Consider the following 20,213-nt stretch of genomic DNA (forward strand, 5'->3'; position numbering starts at 1 on the left):
GATAGAAACATACAACTGCCAAAGGGGAGCTTTACAAACATTTAAAACATTATCTTTATAAATATTTATATTTATTATAATTATATGTATACAAGCAATTCATCTTAAACAACCCAGATAGGCATCAGTCGGGAAATATTTTGCATTTTAAAATGCCATAACCACAAACCTATGCCTAAAATGCTCCTAGTAAATGCCAAGAAGAAGGAAATATGGCTAATGAGATCTCTTTTACATCTCAATAGTTTCTCCTGGGCAATAATATGATTAAGGAGAGATCAAATTGAATGATTTTCCTCCTGTAAAAAAAAGAAAAAGACTTCAACAGTTTCATGCAGAATCTCAACAGCTGAGCTCAGTCTCTGTTTAATCAAATTGTTCCTTTATTTTTGTCTATTTTTATGTCTCCTACAAAAATTGTAGGTAAAAACCTTTAAGATTAAGTGAACAATTTAATAACGCATAACCAAAAACCCCAATAAGTCTCATGAGCTTATAGAAATTCCCTTTGGGTGGTTGCATTTGTGTTTTTCTTAATGGAGCCCTGGGTATTGCAAGCATAATGTCATTGTGCGCGTGTGTGTGTCTGGGAGCGCACACTTCCTGCAACAGTGGCTAGGGGGTGCATGTGGACAGAAGAAGCCACACTAATATATTCCACACTGGCTGCTGTGAGCTGGTCACATGGGGAGCCAGTGCGAGTTTAAAAGTGCTTTGGTTTCCCTTCAGCCAGTGCAGTGTGAGCCTTTGCTTGAGACGCGCACACATACACACACACAACACGCTTTGCCTACAGAACAGCAACTTTCTGTATTGGAGCTTCTCTGACATACACACACACACACACGCACAAACACTTTCACATCTGTGTGCAGCTATAGAGGACAAGACACAGACATTAAGGAGCAGAGGAAGATAAGGCTTGAGACGGAAGCAAACGCTTTTAAGTAAGTACCTTGATTGTATCTCTTCTTTCTAAACTGTCAGTCATTTTTTAATGGGAGCGTTTTGTTGCACGCGGTGCAATTTGATTTTGTGCTTTGAAGGACAAGAAAGACATGCAAAGATGGACAGATTGTTTTGTAAGCTATTTTGGAGCTGGTTGGGATCAACAAATGATTGGCAAATGTCACCTAATGGATTATTTCCTGTTTGCTTGAGGTTGAACCTGGTGTCACAGTGTTCTCGTAGCCTCAGCGTCCCCGGCTCTCTGCACGTGTTAGAAGGATGCGAGCGTGTTAGACAGCCGTGCACCATACGAGAAATGTGATTCATGCAGCCTCACTCCGGGAAGAGGAGGCAAACAAAGTGCATGGACAGAGAGGGAGACAGGGGTGAGGATCAGGGTACGGAGGGAATGGGAGAGAAAGACGGGCGACCGAGTGAAAGTGGAGAGGCTTTGAAAAGCCCTGACACTAGGCAGACAATTAGCCCCGGCTTCTGTTATCTGTGTCTTTTCTGTAGCCGCTGCCCTGAAGGCGCGGGTCAAGGGAAGAGCTGACCCAGTGTCAACACTCCTGCATGGAAGCCATTATCAGGACCTGATTGATTAGTTTTAGCGGAAATCTCCTCATCTCCTCCTCCTTCGCCTGCTTGGGCTGCCGCTTTTTTGTTCTTTGGCTGGGGTTTGTATCTTGCTGGTTTCCCTGGATTTACTTTCTTCATCTGTCTGTTGGACTTTCGTTATGGGTAAATCTCATGGAAACTTGTCTGGGTAACATTTTGTTTTTTAAAAATAAACAAAAATATTTTGAATGAAGAACCCTTTGTAAATAATTATTTAAATTTGTTTGCATTTGAAAAAAAAATGTTTTTTTTGTTTGTTTTGCTTTTTTTTTATTATTTGTATTATTTTTTTTGAATGTGTACATTATTATTGCACCTGGACAATTACAATTGTCATGCGTGACAATTTTTTCCTTGAGGGTCTGTCGATCTATTTTGGATTTACATATGTATATGTGTGTATATATATATATATATATATATATATATATATATATATATATATATATATATATATATATACATGTAAGTATAAGTAAAGGCTCACTATATATTATATAATTCTTGATGACTCTACAGTCATATATATAAAAAGTTTATAATGCATTTTAATCTAGAAAATAATGTACAACAAATATCAACACATTCTTAAAAAAATTATAAAAAAATTTACATATCGTTTTAAATAGTACGTTTTTATGTATATAATTCATGTATATATTTTTCTTTTCAAAAATAATGCAAAGTGTCACAAAGCAAAAAGTCTTAGAATCAAAAGATAGCAAAATCTAATGTCTTATTACTGACTTTGAAATATGACCCATGAGATTCACCCTTATTCTGCACATCTACTGCTCGTTTGGACTTATTGGGAAGTGACATCCATTTATTGGTGGGCTAAAGCTCTTTATCTGTAACACAGGAACATGCTGCGGGGGTAAACCTCTTTCTCTTTGGTTTTAAAGACTCTGCCCTCCTCACATTAGCTCAAAGGGGGGTCAGCTTAACTCCGGCAGGGTTGACACTGCCTTAATGACGCCCTGTTTCATGCCTTATTGAAAGCGGTGACTGAATGGCTGCCGGACACCTACTTTTCTTTTTAAACGAGGGTCTCTGCTTTCTCTGTGCAGCGTTTCAGTTCGTAAAGCCTTCACTAAAGGGGCTCTCGCTGTCATCTGAGCAGCCTATATCCTGGCACCTGGTTTTAGTTTGACTCCATCCACACCAACACAGTAAAAGAGCAACACATGCTGGTCCGGGGATCTCGTGTGGATGTAAATAAAATGTTGCAGGCTCAATAAAAGAGCTAAAGTGAGGTGCAAGCGCTACATTAGGCTTAATTGAACTAATACTGTCCTATTGGCATATTAAGGTCTTGGAGAAGCAGTACATCTTTAGGTCTGGAATCACGGTAGGGATTCCTCTCGCGGGGTGTGATTCGAGACCCCATGCTCGCGTTTTTCGCTCTAATCTCTCCGTCTTGCTCCGGAGCAGTGTTTATGATTCAAACAGAAGAAAAGTAAAATAACACCAGCATAATATTTCCCTTAACATACTTACCCCTTGGATAAACATCCTTAAACAGATGTCAGAAAGCAGGCTGATCACAGACAATGGGTGCTGCCGATGCTTTCTTCCCCAACATATACAAATTCTACAAATTAGAAGCTGGAGCTTGAGGAATCCGCCAAGAAAACGCTTCCCAGTCCATGCTGCTGCTCCTGTTTTTAAAGCCAGGACCACAATGAGATGAAATAGTCTGTAATTTTTATGAACTGAATTGTTAAACTGTTGTGGTCCGTTGGTAATTCATTGCTTATTCGATTATGATTTGATTGATTAATCAATTTCATTTGACTGGGATTTTTAAGCATGCATCTTTTATGCAGTAAATAAGAATTTTCAAGATGAGCAGCTATGTTAGTTTCTTGACTCTTCCAATTTAGCCCTTCACTGAGCTAACTAATGTGATGTTGCGACCATTTGATAGAGAGAATGTTGATGGGAATTGGCGACAAACCCATGTGCTGCATTAGTATTCATTAAAATGGATTTAATTGCAAGAAATCTTGTTTTGACTTACACATGGGAGAAATTTATATTCATATAACTTTAAACAGAGATTGGACTAGATTTGCATTTCCTGAAAGAGATAATGCTTTTGCAAGGCAGTAAAGCCCAAAGTATATTTTGGTTTTCACCCAAAGGCACATGAATTGGAATTTTCGCGTGTATATGTGCATTCAGCTCGCACATGAGCCTTGAATTTTTTTAGTTGGTCCACATGATGGTGACGCTGACTCGACCATTATTTTACATTTGAAAATGTAACAGAAGAGACGGAACAACAACAAACTACTGGAGAACGCAACAATAATAGATGGCCACGACACACCCAAATAAAGAAATACACAAAACTCCAGTTGTGTATACATTTGTATCCGTTATAACTTCTGGAGGGAAATAGCGCAGACATTGGAAAAAAGTTACACTTTTCAGTGTGCATGTGTCGACCACCTGTGCTATCAGATTGGAAGGCTATGCGTTCGGTTGAAGGCATACTCTAAACATTAGCGCCAAAACTTTAAAATTTAGTTTTACATAAAATCAAGTTTATAAATGAAAATGAAACGATGACTTGTTGTCTGCTGGCTGTGAAGTATAATTAAATCACAATGACACCATCTTTGCAAGTGAAGATGACGGATATATAAATGCAAGAAAAAAAGACCAATCACAATTCCCTATGCAAATACATGTAGAAAAGGGACCAATAGGAACATAATATGCAAATCAGTTGCATTAAAATTGCACATCTTAGGGTACGTTCACACAACAACGATGTGCTTGAAATGGAGAAGTTTTTACTTTGAGTTTTCCGCGTACAGACGACACCATTGTCAAAACGATCCCCATTCACACGGATCTGCGAAAACGACTAAAAACGACGTAGTCTGCTTGCTTACAGACCATTAAATGGCGATGAAACACTATAGACTGAACACATAATTGCGCATGTATTTGACGTCATCATCTTCAGAAATGTGTATTTTTGTTGTTTACATGGAGAACGTTTTCAAAAAAGTGCACTTTGAAACCCGTTTTCAAAACTTTGCATTTTCAGGCACCCAAAACGCCTTTGTCGTGTAAATGACTGGTCAAAACGCATACAAAGTTTAACGTTTTTAGTTGAATACGGTGTTGTGTAAACAGCCCCTAAGCCTGAAATGATCTACAACACAAAGTTTGGATTGAGTGATTAAGTAGTTCAGACTGAAATGGTAACAGAAACATAATTATGGTTCTGAGTTAAGAACAGCATGCATACAGGTTATTTAAATTATAAAAGTGTTTGCACCTTGATGCTCTGATTTGTTGTGTCTGCCTTGGTATGGAAATTATATGTTATATGCTATAAATGGATGCATCTGCATGTTGCATGGATATGGATCATTTTCATGTTTGTAGGTGGGCTGAACAAGTGTAGGGATTGTGAATCCATCTTTGTTCATTGACACCTTTTGTCAACCTCAGATCAAACTATCCCTGCTAGTATGGACGATCTAATACATTGACTGTACTCCACCCCGATGTTCCTCCCCCCAAAGGAGTCTTCCAGATTTGCCTCTACTTTAAACTAATGAATCACTGGGCTGCATGAAATCTATTATTCTTCCTTTTAACCCTGTCCACAAAACATCCTCTATTACCCAATTTTGCTTTTCACTATACCTGGATCATAACTAACCCGGTTAATGGAAATCTTTTTCACTTCCGTCCACACTGAGACTGCTTTTTTGTCCTTTGAAAACTGAGCTTTCAGGGTTTTTTTCAGTTTTCAACATTTTAGTCCTGATGAGGAACATGCTATTGTGGACAGAGAGTGTTCTGAAACATAAACGCCATTTTCAAATGTATCCAAATTAATGTAGATGTAGCTTAACTTGGTCCTCTCCTCAATGGCTCTCTTCCTGTTCAGTGGCAGTGAAGATGTTTTAATGGATTATTATGACAAATCCAATACCTCCATCCCAAACTCTATTTAAAGATACATCTAGACCCTTGCTAATTAAACACTGAATATCCATTTGTTTTTTACAGGCTGAATGCCAGAAGAGCGTCTGAATGTCTTTTAAATGAGTTTTCCTTTGCCTTGAACGTAACTCTGGTTTCTGAACTTTCGAGTTTCATTTACTGACCACCTCTATCACTTTCGCACCTGTAGATAAAGATTTAAACCAAGCAAAATTGTCCAAGGTCAGGGCACAAGGGTAACCCATACCTCTAGGCACAGTGAAAAATACAGGATGACCAGGAAATAAAGTAACCTAAATTACAACCCTCAAATACCTCCAAGCGAAGAGCAACCCAGAAAAATGCTGGAGCTCTTCTTTGGCCACAACGCAAGCTTTTAATCTATTAACTGCTGATCCTTAAACTCTAATCAATGCAGGCTTTTATATTTCCATTAAACGAGAAAGGGAAATGAATAAATAAATCATGCCGTCAGAGTGCCCAGCCTCCTTCACTTGGAAAACCATCACAGACGGACCTCTTCTTAACGTGTGCATTGCAAATCGTGTTAGCGCTCTGGGGCAGAGTTATTTACCCAATTTCCCTCCATCCCCTTGGCTTTTTATGGCATGTCTGCATTATTAGTGCCTCTGCTTTTGATAGCAAGCACACTCGTTTATTAAGGGAAGGGGGCTGCAGACTTTTTGGACAAGGGGGGAGGCGTTGTGTTGACTGGGAAACGTTAACTGCATTAGCATTCCCTATTTGGCCTCTGATTGGAGTGGACTGGGGAAAATGCCAAGGTACATTTCTCTGTTTACACCCCTGCATAGGCTACTATGAATCCTGGCACTTATTCAAGGTTGAGGGCCTCTGGACACGCCACATTTGTGTCGCCTTAGAAAGTCCTACGCAAGCTGCTTGGTTCCTCTTGCAAATTCAACAAACCTCATGCATAACCTGTTGATGGCATGGTGAACCTCATATGTGAATGCCATTTACGTGTGAGAGTGATAAAGAAACGTGGATAAATGTGAATATACAGTGGTTGACGTCTGCTAAATTGGTCAAGAGAAGGATGGCATTGTTAAAAAGGAGGCACGAAATGCAGCAGAGTTTACGTTGTTTGCGGGTGCCAATTTTTTCAAACAGATCTGATCATTCATATATATATATATATATATATATATATATATATATATATATAAATACATGTGTGTGTGTATTTACTGCACATTACATTTAATTTCCTCCTCAACAAGGTTGCAAATTGTGTTTTTAAAATTAAGTTCAAGTACCGCCATATGTCTTAACAATGAACAACACTATTAAGCTGTCTTAATGGCAAGAAAAGACTGTTTAATATTGCATAAGTCTACCCTTTCGCTCTGCAGCTTTTCAAACGGCAAACCTGAGCGATTAGATATTGTGAAATCCGTTTAAAATAATCTCCTCTTATTATTCTTAACTTAACGTGCCAAGCTAACTTGTATTGTCACCTGCAAGCATGATTAGATTTAGAGTGTTTAAAAGGCTTTTAATTGAAAACGGTGGCTTTATTAACAGTGCTGTGAAGCCCCGCAGGTGGACTCAATCTGCCCTGTAATCCTAGCAGTCTGGGTGTGATACGATTGTTTTCACTAAGCATACTGAATTAGCTGTGCTCCCCGCTGCCCACAGCTGCTAGTGCCTCCATCTAGGAGCTGTTTCCTTCAAGATAAATACTTTCATCTCATTAATGTGGCTTAATAGTTGCGACTGCTATGGAAAATTGCATATATTCCTTGAATGACCTTTTAAAGGAGTAATTTCAAATTTTCCTTGATCCATTGATGTGAAGAAGTTCATTGCACTGTGAATACATACTGTAACTTAAAAAAAAAAAAAAAAAACATTCCAAAAGACTATTAGTTTATTTGGAAGTTGTAAATGTTTATTATTAGAGGTCATTGATTTTTTTTTTGTAGATTTTTATTTTATGGGTTTATTATTATTATTATTATTATTATTATTATTATATAAAAACTTCCCATTTAATAAAAAAAAAAAAAATTGCAATATTTGTTATTCTAGTTAATGTTAATGTTAATGTTAATGTAAGTTAATGTTCTCTCAGTTGGTAATTACTAAGGTTAAAGGGAATTCAGAATCCTTGTTATTAGCGACACCGGTGGTCGTTTAGTGAACTACAGCCAGCAACTGCAGCCACTCCTGCACAAGTAGGCTAACAAGACTGTACAAGAGACAGAACGTGATTCAATGTCCCGATATACTTACTGCCAAGTTCTTTTTCGTTCTTTGTTATAAGTAAAAATTAGTTGGAAATACCTTTGCAGCAATACACTGTTAGACAAACATCCCGACCAAGCGGCAACATACTAATCTGAATAATGAAGCCTACCCAGAAGTGCGAAAAACTGCAATACATCGAAAACCCGCTAGGGGCAGGTCCCAAAAGGGAGCAAATGTCCATGGACCCCATGTCAAAATGTCTGTTTTCACAGCATAAATTCATGTTTTTACAGGTTGGTCCCATGAACTTTTATTGTATTTTCCGATAGGTTCCGAGTGCCTGACAACTGTGAGGGGGGTGAAATTTTTTTTTAACTCGTTAGTTTAGATCGTATTTAGATATAAAATGTATGACAAATAAGGGCGTGGTTAACTTTGATTGACAGCTTGATTGACAGCTGATAACGGGCTGCGTCGTGGGGAATTCCTGAAATTTGACGTCTCGGCCATGATCTGACACAACACATCATACCACCTCTGTATCCTTTCTGAACATTTGTATTGAAATATCGTACATAAAATAGGTTGCTCTGCTATAAACTGCACTAACCGACACTGTAGGAGTAAGTTACTTCGCCCCATTCTTTCCGGTAAGTGACATTCCACTACTATTTCATGTAGTTAGAACTATTTAGCATCAATGTTTGTGGGCAGTGGCACTGCAACAGTTAGCATTTAGTTAGCATCCGAGGTACTTTACCTATGGTTATAACTGACGTTTGAAACACTGTAAATGCGTCTGCCAAATGAATAAATGTTACATTAGAATAGACTGATATGTCCGACATTGTTAATATATTTTTATATGCCACTGACCACTCTAGCGCAATATAGATGTTATATTACGTTAAAAAAAAATGATGTACACCTAATACAATACTAAGATTTTGCAAAACGTTGAAGGAATAAAGTGAGCTAGTTGATGTTAACGTAAATGAATGTTAACAATGAAAAGGCTGCCGCATATTCAATGTCACAGGGTCATACGGTCAAGTTAACGTTTCATAGGATAACTATATTACAAATAATAAAACGAGTATAGAGGGCAACGTTAATCACATGTATCTGTAGTGAGTTGGAGTACCTGTCTAACTTACTCAATAGTTTATACTCCATATATGCATTGGAGAAAATAAAATTTCTTGGCATTATCCTACGCTTTGGAAGCATTTCATGTTTCAAAGTACGGAAGGCTTTCGGTAGCGCGCCTAACCGTCACATTTTTTGATTTTCCTGGCAAAAACGTCCCGAGTTCTTCACATAAAAATAAGTCTGGCTGATAGACAATCTAGGAAGTCAGGAAAGGTCGTTCATTAATTGTTCGTTTCAAGCTGTTCACACATTGGCATAATTAGTGATTAATACATGAAAATTTATACACCACCTTCAAGATGTTGTTTGCTGTTTGCGCATAATAGTTACATCATCATTTTGTTAATGTTTTAGTAGCCTACCTTCATAAAGAGTTGCTTGACACACAAAAAATAACAGATAGCCTAGATATTGAACTGAATTGTAAAAAGTAAAATCAATGGCATCAAAACACAGCATATGGATGATGTACAGTAGGCTACTGCCGATATTTGTCATGTCAGGATGTCTCTGAGAGAGCGGGTGTCCAGGTGGCTTAACTGCCTACTTAATGAGCACCAAATGACTATATCTCGTCACCAGATGGCAAATGTTATAAGAACGTCATTTACTTTGAATCTGTCTTTGCTGCGTTTTTTTTAGAAATAATTGGACTGTGATTACAGTGAAATGCCATGCTGAGTACCCTAACATCATCAGGCTGACGATATTTTCAAAAACGAGGACCCCCTGCTGTTTGCTCATTAGGGGTTTTATCTAACTAGCATGGCGCTATAGGGCCGGAATATTTTTTTAAAGACAAAATAATTCCATATAAAATAATTGTAATTTTATATTCATTCTATGATCATTTGTTTAATATCATGTAGTACAATAATATACATCAATGACAGGGTGCCATGATGCACATTGTATGCATTATTCCTTGTTGTGCAAGCCAGAGAGCAGATATTAACATTCTATTAGGTTGTTTGATGATGAATCGCATTACAACTATGAACAGACTCTGTAGTAACACACACCTTCATTTAGAGGTTCTACAGTTTAATACGGACCGTTCAGTAAAACATACACTTTGCCTTGGTCCCACGAGCCATTTTTTTAAATTATATATCACTATTTAACCCATTTTTACACATTTTAGAATAGTAGGAAAGTTAAATCTATGAGAACCAATGTAGATATGGAAAAATATATAAGAACCAAAAAATGCTCAGATTATTCATTGTAAAGGCCCAAACAAAGAACTATAAAGATAACAATGGCTATATTAGTATTAGTACACCAACAGATGATATTGTTCAGTTGCACGCTGCAGTTTTGTCGTCTGCCTCTTTAAATTCTCATGCTTTTTAAAGCAAAATGGATTCTGATTAAGTTTTGTTAAGAATGTACATTTAAATGTAGGCACAATTTTAGTTCCCTTTCGAGGGAACATCAATGATACGTCATGTTTTGTTTTGTCCCATTATTTATATATATATATATATATATATATATATATATATATATATATATATATATACATACATTTTTTTTTCCATTCTGAAAGAAGATCCATCAATATCCACCAATCAGAAAAAAAAAAAGTATAAATCCTTTTGCAGAAAGACAGTTGAGCTACATTTTTCATCATCTTTTAAAATATTTACTGTGTCTTTCACTGCAAACTCTATTGATTCTTAACCTCTTTGAACTTTGGACTGAACAAAATAAATGATTATTTACTGTTAATCACCATAATGAAGTGGGGCAGTATGATTGGAAGTAGTTAATCTGCTTAGAGAAATGCTCTCCTCTACGTCTCTATAGTCATAATTATTCCTCGTTCATTCCGTAGGGAGGCAGTTTCCTTAAGACGTTCATTAATTATGACACAAACCATAACTCTTATCTCATAAATAGTTCCCCCACACATTTACGCTGATTTCATTTTGACAAATGCTTAACACAGGTGGCGGTGCGAATCTGGGGTGAATTTATAGCCATCTTGGAAAAACCTGCACTTGTCCTTTTATGTCTCCCAAAATAATAAAACATCCTGATTAAGTAGCGAGTGGTGAAGATAGCGAGGAACAAATGCGCTAATGGCTGCTGGAAATAAAACAGTTGACAAGGCTGCATGTAATTTAAGCGGTTTGACGGCTTTGGTGCTAGTGTTGTGGAAAATATAGCAGCATATAATTTACCTGGGACAGAGTGAAGCCAAGATTTAAACTTTGTGTAAACAGTTAGAAGTGTCTTTGAACAAAACCCTTCAGTCTTTGTTACTAGATAAAGACGCTAAGACAGTTATGCAGAAGAAGTCCTTCGGGGGAAGTTTCATACACAACCATTCAAAAGAAACAACTAATTAATTAACATTTTTGGCCAGCTTTATATATAGATAAAAAATACCTTTAATCAGACTTGTCTTGATTTCCAATAAAAATTGATTACTGATGAGCGCCGCCTCCGTGACGCACCAGTCTCGTATCTCTCACAGAGGAGTGGAAGCATAAAAGGAGGAGCGACGAGATCAAGAAAGGGCAGGCCTGGACTTGTGTTGTGTTTGTTATATGTGACAGCAGTCGTCCGTGAGGGGCTGCTGTCTTTTACTTTCATTTTGTATTTGTTTTTATTTTTGGTATTAAAGTTTGCTTAATGTTCGCCGGTTCCCGCCTCCTTCTTCCCACAACATCTAACCTCGTTACAAAGATATTTTGAAGAATGTTGGTAACCAGCCATTGACTTCCATAGTATTTTTTTCCTACTTTTGAAATCAATGGCTACCTTCAACTGTCTGGTTACCAACATATTAAAAATACTTCAAAATATAGTTTCTTGTGTTCAAAAGCAGAAAGAAACTCATATAGATTTGGAAAAACATGAGGGTACGTAAATGATGACAGAATTTACTTTTTTTTTGATCCCTTTAATATTAAGGTAATAAGGCTGTTTTTTTCTTGCTTATTTTCCCATAAACCTCACTGAAAGCTCTCTGAAAAACAAAATAAACCAAAATGTTCACCAATGTTTCATCATGACTTGACAAGTCTGCCTGTTCAAAGCTGGTGACAAATGGACGTGGAATTGCACACAGATATATAAACATGGAATCATGCTAATGTTAAAGGAACAGTTGGTTAGCATGCTACATTTGGAAAAACCTGTAGTAACGTAATTGTCAAGAGCTTGATTTTCCCCACTCAACGTCTCGGGCTCTCAGGTAATCAACCTCACATTCAACACATGCAAGTTATGATGCAAAAACTGATTAGACTAATTAAGACTAACATTAAGATTTTTTTTTTCTTCCAGTCCCTCGGCTGATTTGTTATGGTAATGCTAACATTTACTGAACTGCCTACATAGGCAGCATTTGAAGTCGTCACAGGTACCAGGTCCAACCCCAATGTAAATGCAGTTTCAAAAGGTAGGCAGCTGAAAAATAAAAATAAAAAGATGATTGGATCCAATTTGCATTCATTAAAATCATGAACACAGCTGTTCTGAACCAGAAGTTTTTGAGGTATTATTTTATAGTTTGATAAGATGCATTCATTTATTACATTTTACAATAATTGACACTACAGTTCAAAAGTTTGTGGTCAGATAAGGTTTTTTTTATTTTTTGTTTTACTTTTATTCAGCAAGGACACATTAAGTTGATCAAAAGTGACAATAAAGACATTCATAATGTTACTCAATATTTCTATTTCAAATAAAAGTTGTTCTTTTGAACATTCGATCTTTCAAAGTGTCACTGTTTCCAGAGAAATATTAATCAGCACAACTGTTTAAAATATTGATAATAATAATACATGTTTCTTGAGCATGATGCAGAAATGATGCAGAATGATTCTAATGATGCAGAAAATTCAACTTTGATCACAGGAATAAATTACATTTTACTATGTATTCAAATAGAAAACTGTTATTATGTTTCACAATATTACTGTTTAGAGTTTAGATTATTAGTTTAGCAACATGCTAAGACTTACTAAAGTCAGTTGTGAGTGGGGTAGTGTGTGTGTGCGTGTGTGGGTGTGGGTGTGTGTGTGCGTGTGTGTGTGTGTGTGTGTGTGTGTGTGTGTGTGTGTGTGTGTGTGTGTGTGTGTGTGTTGCTGCCTGTGTTTCATATCAGTCCCTTATGAGGTTCAGTTGGAATGTCCCTACAGGCAACAAACATCAAGGCTTTCTTAGATTTGGAACAGAGAGCTCAAATTGTGCTAAACTGACATATTAATATGCATTTTTGGCACTTAGATTGTCTACGTGATACACCTGTTAGATGCATTACTTTAAAGCATCAATGCTTCGCTACCAAAATTAGCTCAAAACAAAGTTTAGGGCATGTAAATGGCAAGTTTGGCCTAGTTAGCATTACTCGTGGCTCTTAGCATGGAGGATGAGAGACGGAGGAGGTGCAGATGTCGTACTTTGCTCTTAAACCTGCTTCACCTCCGGGGCACTGGAAAGACATCAATACGGTTTTGAAGATGGGATTGAGGGATTTTGTCATCCTGTGACATATTTGTTTGATATCAAATTTTGCTGCATGGTCTAATCAGATAGATAAACTCACAGCTGTTGAAATATCCATCGCGGAAGTTGATATGCATCCATAAAGTGCTGCTTACTTTAGCTTACCTTTAACAATCCTAGTGTTGCTCCTGAAACCTCAATCCCCATTATCTTCTTGCTCCTGTGTCAAAGGAGGTACTTTTAACTCAGTTGCATCCAATGCAGGAACCTTCTATTACTGACGGCAAAGCCGAATCTGTTTACCGCTTTCCACATCACATGTGAACTCTTGAAACAAGGTTATATGTTCTCAGCAGAGCAGGAGGCAGCACTGACAATCTATGATAAATTAGTTGTTTACTGACATTTTATGCTGGCTGAGGATGGCGGTTAGGGAGGAGATGCGTGTTAATGAGAAAAAAAAAAGTCATGGAGATATGCTCACATTGATAAGAGAAAGTCAAAAGAGCACATGAATGAAGAAGAAGATGATTAGGTCACACCACAAACTACTAGAATACGCGAGATTTATCCCACATAATGTTTATTTATGTGATGCTTATCTTATCCTAGATTGCATCAGATTTAATGGCTCAATCGGTAAAGTGGGTGTCATTTACAGTTTTATTAGATGCTTTTTAAACTTTTTCTAAGATTTTTAACTTCATATTGGATAAATAATGTGTTAAAGTTTGAGTAACGTATATATATATATATATATATATATATATATATATATATATATATATATATATATATATTAATAAGTGATTTCTTTTTTAATATGTATTGATTGTTCAACTTTAAGTCATTTTTATATTGCTTGTCATTTTTTTGTGCCAGCTTCCAAGCTCCAAGTCTGAGGCGCAAGTGTAGATTTAGACTTGACCGATTAAAACCACTTTAGAGAATGCAGTGCTAGCAGATTAAATAGCATTTTAATGCACTTTGTAATGATCTTATATTGGGCACCTCCTCTGCCTACTTCTCATATGCCCTTAAAATCACCTTACTGAGCAGATACTCTGCTGTCTGAGTCTTCATTTGTGCGTCGACCATATAGTGGGTGGGGAATGCTTTGTCTAGATGAAGGACATTGCTGACAGCCTCATATTTTGCTGTCCTTGTAAACACTGACCAATCGAAAAACACCAGAGCGTGACACCTTTACCAAGCCAGTAACACAACTACAGAAAACGACTGAAAAACTACAATTTATAGCAGCATATAAAGGCAGCCCACATATATCACTTAAAGTATAATGACATATAGTCAAAATAGCCATATTAAAAGAAAACTAATCAGAGTCTCTGTCACGGCGCCAATGTAATTAATGTGCCAGTGCCGGCATAGAGCTGTAACTGAAGATCAGTATTAGCTGTCTCATTACCATTTTAAATAAGATTGAGATTAGTTACATTGGCAAAATAATGTGGCTACCAGTGCAAGTTTGGGGCCAATTTGGGCATTTTCCCCTCTCCATCCAATTAGATCTTTGACACTCACATTTCACCTCTATTTCACAGAGAGCAATTAAATGTTGAGTTGAAGCTTTAGAGAAGAATGGGGAAAAGAGAACGAAGCTTATTTAGCTTGCTCAAACAACGAAAGAGGAGCTAATGAAGAGGAGAATAAGAGGCGACAGAGATGAGCAGCTAAATACTTTGGCCTGAAAAAGGTGCCACTTAATATCACCGAACAAGCCCATTTGGTTCCCATTCCAGTTAGCTTATGCTTGGATGCAGAATTGATGGAAAATGCAAAAAAGTGAAAATATGTTCAAAATATCACAGCTAAAACAATGCACAGTTTAAAAGAATAATTCATGTAAGTGTTTTTGTAAAATTACAGATTTCCGCTTTTAAATCATTCAAAAGTTGCTTCCTTGACTCTTTATTTAAAGCATTGTTTTCATAGTTTATCAACATTATGTCACACTTGCTTTTGATTAAGCTTAATATGTATTGAACGTGGCATATTCCTCTACAATACACACCCATCTAAATATTATGCGACCAACTAGAAAATGTAGCTCCTTTGATGTCACGAATTGCAACAGCTGACCAAAAATGTCAAAATAAATGACTGTATGTTAAAGTCTGTCTTATCCAAAGCAAATCATCAAAGTAACTTATATCTGATGTTAGAGATCCGTCTGGTAAAATATTAGGTAAATATCACATAGCATAAAAAAAAATCTTCAAACTCAGGATCAAACACAGCGCAACTTGGCAACCATTTTACATCATCAGGCTTCTTTTTGAAAGATCTTAACTTTAATCTGAGTCAGAATGTTACCGAGTTAACATACGGCACAGGTAAGGTCAAATGCCCCAGCATCCCTCAGTGCACAGATGTTTAGCGCAATTGCATTTTTCACCCACCGCTGCTGCATAATCTCTGCTGATCATAGACTTGGCATCTACCTGTACACTCATTAATTGATTCCCACCGGTTCGGCTCAACAGCCATGACCTAACTGACATTGCATTGGCCTGTAAATGGTCCTATTAAATCTGGAGATCTCGTAAACTTGCCGAGCAGGGATGTCTTGCTCAGGGCAGGTCAGCTTTGGCTATCAATTATATGTCCAGATGACCTTCCGTGGCCTCACAGTGGGATGACTGCTGACCAGACAGTCACTTGAAAGTGTCTGGTTCAGAGCCCTCTTTTTGTTCACAGGGCTTTTCTGTTTAACAAAATGGATTTAGCAATCAGCTTGTGTTTAGCCTTGCACAGGTCATATGTGTGTACTATTATTGGTACATGGTCTTCCATTATTGATTATGTGGCCTTGAATGATGATGTATGTAATCCCAACATGACAGCCTATTGCTAAGTATGAAATGTCTGCGCTACAGACATGACTGATACATACAATCATGTGTCTTGTTGAGGGACTATTACTTTTCAAGGTGATTGGACTTACTATTAGTGTCTGGTGGACGATAAAGTGGGCAAAACAATCCCATAAACTTACAACAGGAATGAGCTAGTAAGCACGCAACCACTCATAACACCATAGCAACTACATAACAATGCCCTAGCAACTTCCCAACAACATCATCTAGTTACACTGCAAAAACCATCTGGGACACCCTAAGAAAAGCCTGGCAACCGCCCATAACACAATATAAACCGCACAGCAATCCCTTAGTAACCAACTAGGAAATCCTAGGAACCACCCAGAACACTCATGTATGAATGCCTAGCAACCACCTAGTGACACTTAACTCACCCTAGTATCCACCTAGAACACTATAGGAGCTGTACAGCAATGCCCAAGCAACCATCTCACAATACCCTAACTGCTTAGCAACAAGCCAGAGTACCCAGGTTGATGTAAATGCCTGGAAATCACCCATAATACCACATCAACTTCATAACATATGTAGGAACACCTAGCAACCACTTCAAGTATATCCTAGGCTATTGTGTACAGAGGTTTTCTGTCCAATTAATTAAAACCTCTGTTTTTTTTCAGAAATTTAGTGCAGTAGGAAATTACTGGTAAGTTAAGTTTTTATTTTTTTATTTTTACCTTTTTATAAATTTATTTTGGTATTTGACTTTTTTATTGGTATTTTTCATTAGGCGGCAAAGAAATATAGAGCTGAGTATCATTAGTGTAACAGTGAAAACTATATGCATGTTTTCTAAGGATATCTCCCAATACTGGCATGTACAGGGTGATAAGCAACGATCCTAGGGCTGAGCCTTGTGGTACCCATATTGAACTTTTGATTTATCTGATACCTCTTTGTTTACTAAATTGATAACAGTCAGGTACGATTTGAACCTTCTCAAAACTATCTAGCAACAACCTAGAACAATACAGCAACCTCATAACCATGCCCTTGACTCAATATCAGCCACATATAAATCCTCTAGAAATCCACTGTAGAAACTACCCAGAACACGACAGCACACATAGCAGCAATCCAAAGTGCATTGCAGCCACCTAACAACAGCTTAGCAACCCCTTACAGTAGTTATACCACACAAAAAAAACACCCAGAACACCATAGAAAACACCTGGCAACCACCCTGAACCATATCAACCACTTGGCAATCCCCTAGCAACCACCTAGAACACCTTATCAACCACATACAAATGAACGCCTAGCAACCACCCAGCACACCCTAGCAACCTAATACAGTAAGTGAGATCCTGTGTGACATGCACTGATTGGACCAATAAATCACTTTATTCTTTGATTGGTTCAATGGATTATTGTCTTAGTTTTTTCTTTATTTTCCCAACTAAATTTAGTGAATATCAAGGAAAGACTAACAATTCAACTGTTAGCCAATTGAGTAGGATATTTGGCATTTACCACAGGAGAACACTGTTGTGTGTCACACAGCACTGAGCTGTCAAAAGACAGTGTAAAAGTGTTCGACAGCCGGTCCATCTGTCTTGTTCAGGTGTGAACACTTCCATTTATGTTCTGTTGTTTTTTTGTCTAATAGTGTCTTTGTCCAAAAATAAAATAAAAACATTTCTAAAATATTTGCTGAAGCACTCGTGCGGAAAAGCGCAGCTGGTGACACCCCGCAAGGTGAGTGTCTGGTTGCGTCTCTGCAGAGCTGAGTATTACAGAACACCGGACATATCAGCGCCTCCTCCCAATCTTTCTGCATTAAGCACTTTCACCTCCTTTACAGTTATATCAGCGGCAGTGACACAGTGCTATGTGTGGTCCAACATCCATTAAAATGTGTTTACTCGAAGTCCAAACTCACAAAAAAAAAAGGAAAAAACTAAAATGTGCTCTGGAAGAAATGCACTCTGAGCTGTTTCTGTCTCTCCCTCTTGCCAAACATGAGCCGGCAGGGACAAATGCATTTCCTGCCCGATGCTCAGTGCATACTGAATGACCGCAGCTGATCGAATAAATAAATAAATAAATGGTATTTTGCCAGAGTAAATCTAGATTGGCTAAACATAAAATGCATTATATGTATTATGTGTACTAAATAGTGGTGTTTGTGTGTGTTTTGGTCGTCCCACCCAACTCTAGTTGCTAGGTAAGACACAATCTTGGACCTTGTTATGTCTTCTGAAACATAAGTATGCCAACATATTTCCAAAACATGTTCTCAAAATATGATGGCTTTAACATAAACCGAACTCTGCTGGGTCGTTTCGTTCACGGACCACCAGACAGTGTTGATATTTGCAGCTGGTAGTGAGAGGAACATTGTCGTTACATGGTTGTCTACAAGCCAAAATCATGTGATGTCATGCTCGCATTTGTTTGGCTGTGTTGCTATGTCTGTTGCTTTGGCAAGTGATGAAAGCCCTTAAACAGAGTATTACGTTTCCTGAAATGAGAGGAATGACAGTGACGGCCGGCTGCTACGAGAGCCGTTCTGTGTGCTCGCTTTGTAACCAGAGCAGACCGCATGTTGCAGACATTTTACATGTGTTTTTCTGATATTGATAAGGCTTGGTGTCATTCGCACCCATTTTTAAGATGGTTGTGTTAGTCACGTTCGTAGATTTGGAGATTACCTTGCTGATCTAACTCTGCTGGTTACTCTGCTGAAAATCTAACTTCAAATAGGTTAGAGGGTCTCCCATTCAGGGGTGCATTTCTTGAAAGCATCATTAGCCAAAGATGGTCACAAGTTCCGTCGTTATTAGCATAGTTCAACCATTCTGTGTTTCCCGAAACCATAGTTCCAAAAACATTCGCAAACACTGTTGTGGTTGGAACTGCCGCTCTCAAGCTGTGGTTAGAAGAACTGTTTCTTGTTACTATGAAGTGGACGCCAATTACATACTGCATGTTAATGTGAATTGAAAAATCAATTGACATTAATTACGATCTTGATATATTGATGAACCAACAAATGTGTGAATATGTTACTATTGTTTCAGCTAGTTAATTTCTCCAACAATACATTGTACTATTGTAGTTAAGCAGTGAGTTGTTGAATGGGAACGTTGTATCCTGGTCAGGGGTGCGTTTTCCAAAGCCAAATATGGTCGCAAGGTTTGTTGTTTCCAATATAGTTCAATGGAACTTGGAGCCCGTTCTCATCCTTTGGCGGCATATGTGACGCCATATGACAAAACGGCGAAATACTACGCACATGGCACCCTTTAGCGTGAATATAACACGCGAACCCAAGGCGTCATAAAGTTGACTGGCATCCTTTAGCGTGAATATGAGACGCAGACCCTACCCCACACCTAAACCTACCCATCACAGTGCGTGTTATATTGACGATAAAGGGTGCCATGTGCGTAGTATTTCGCCGTTTTGTCATATGGCGTCACATATGACGCCAAAGGGTGAGAATGCGTTAGAACTTGCGACCATAGTTGGCTAACATACTTTTTGGAAAAGCACCTCAAAACTAGATTGTTCTGTTGTTCTGAGTTAGATTGTTCTGGTTTGATTATTTTAACCCAATCTTACGAGAAATCGAGGTGGAGATTTCGTATTAATTTTGTACAAAAGTTTTTTTTTACGTTTTCTTTTTTTGTTAAATCATACCGGATTTGCACCCTCATGTTTACTTTTTTTCTAAAAATCGTACTTTTTCACATAAATCTCATCATACGGAAACGTATGATTATTTATTTATTTTTTTGGAAAAAGGTAAGCATGAAGGTGCGAATTTCTGATTTCATACAAATTAACTAGCAATTCGCCAAAACGTGAAATAGTTACTGATTGACATTAGCATGTGATGGATCATTTTACAAGGATTTTAGATATTTGGCTGGAAGATCAGGTGGATGATGAAGTAAACCAGCTAAACACCACCTTGACCATGCTAGCAGACCA

At 37.7% G+C, this 20,213-nt stretch overlaps 1 protein-coding gene across 1 annotated transcript in view; it reads left to right on the plus strand.

Annotated features, from left to right (window-relative positions):
- The first annotated feature begins 731 nt into the window (after window positions 1–731).
- The window catches only part of cntfr (ciliary neurotrophic factor receptor), a 208,394-nt gene continuing 188,912 nt past the window's right edge, over window positions 732–20,213 (plus strand). The window contains exon 1 of the mRNA XM_077243269.1: window positions 732–947. The gene's annotated coding sequence lies outside the window, so the exon portion shown is untranslated. The remainder of the gene's footprint in view (window positions 948–20,213) is intronic.

Source organism: Siphateles boraxobius, unplaced genomic scaffold (genome assembly GCF_051911475.1).
Source record: "Siphateles boraxobius isolate OS27281-9 unplaced genomic scaffold, OSU_SipBor_1 25, whole genome shotgun sequence".
In the NCBI taxonomy this organism is placed as follows: Eukaryota; Metazoa; Chordata; class Actinopteri; order Cypriniformes; family Leuciscidae; genus Siphateles; species Siphateles boraxobius.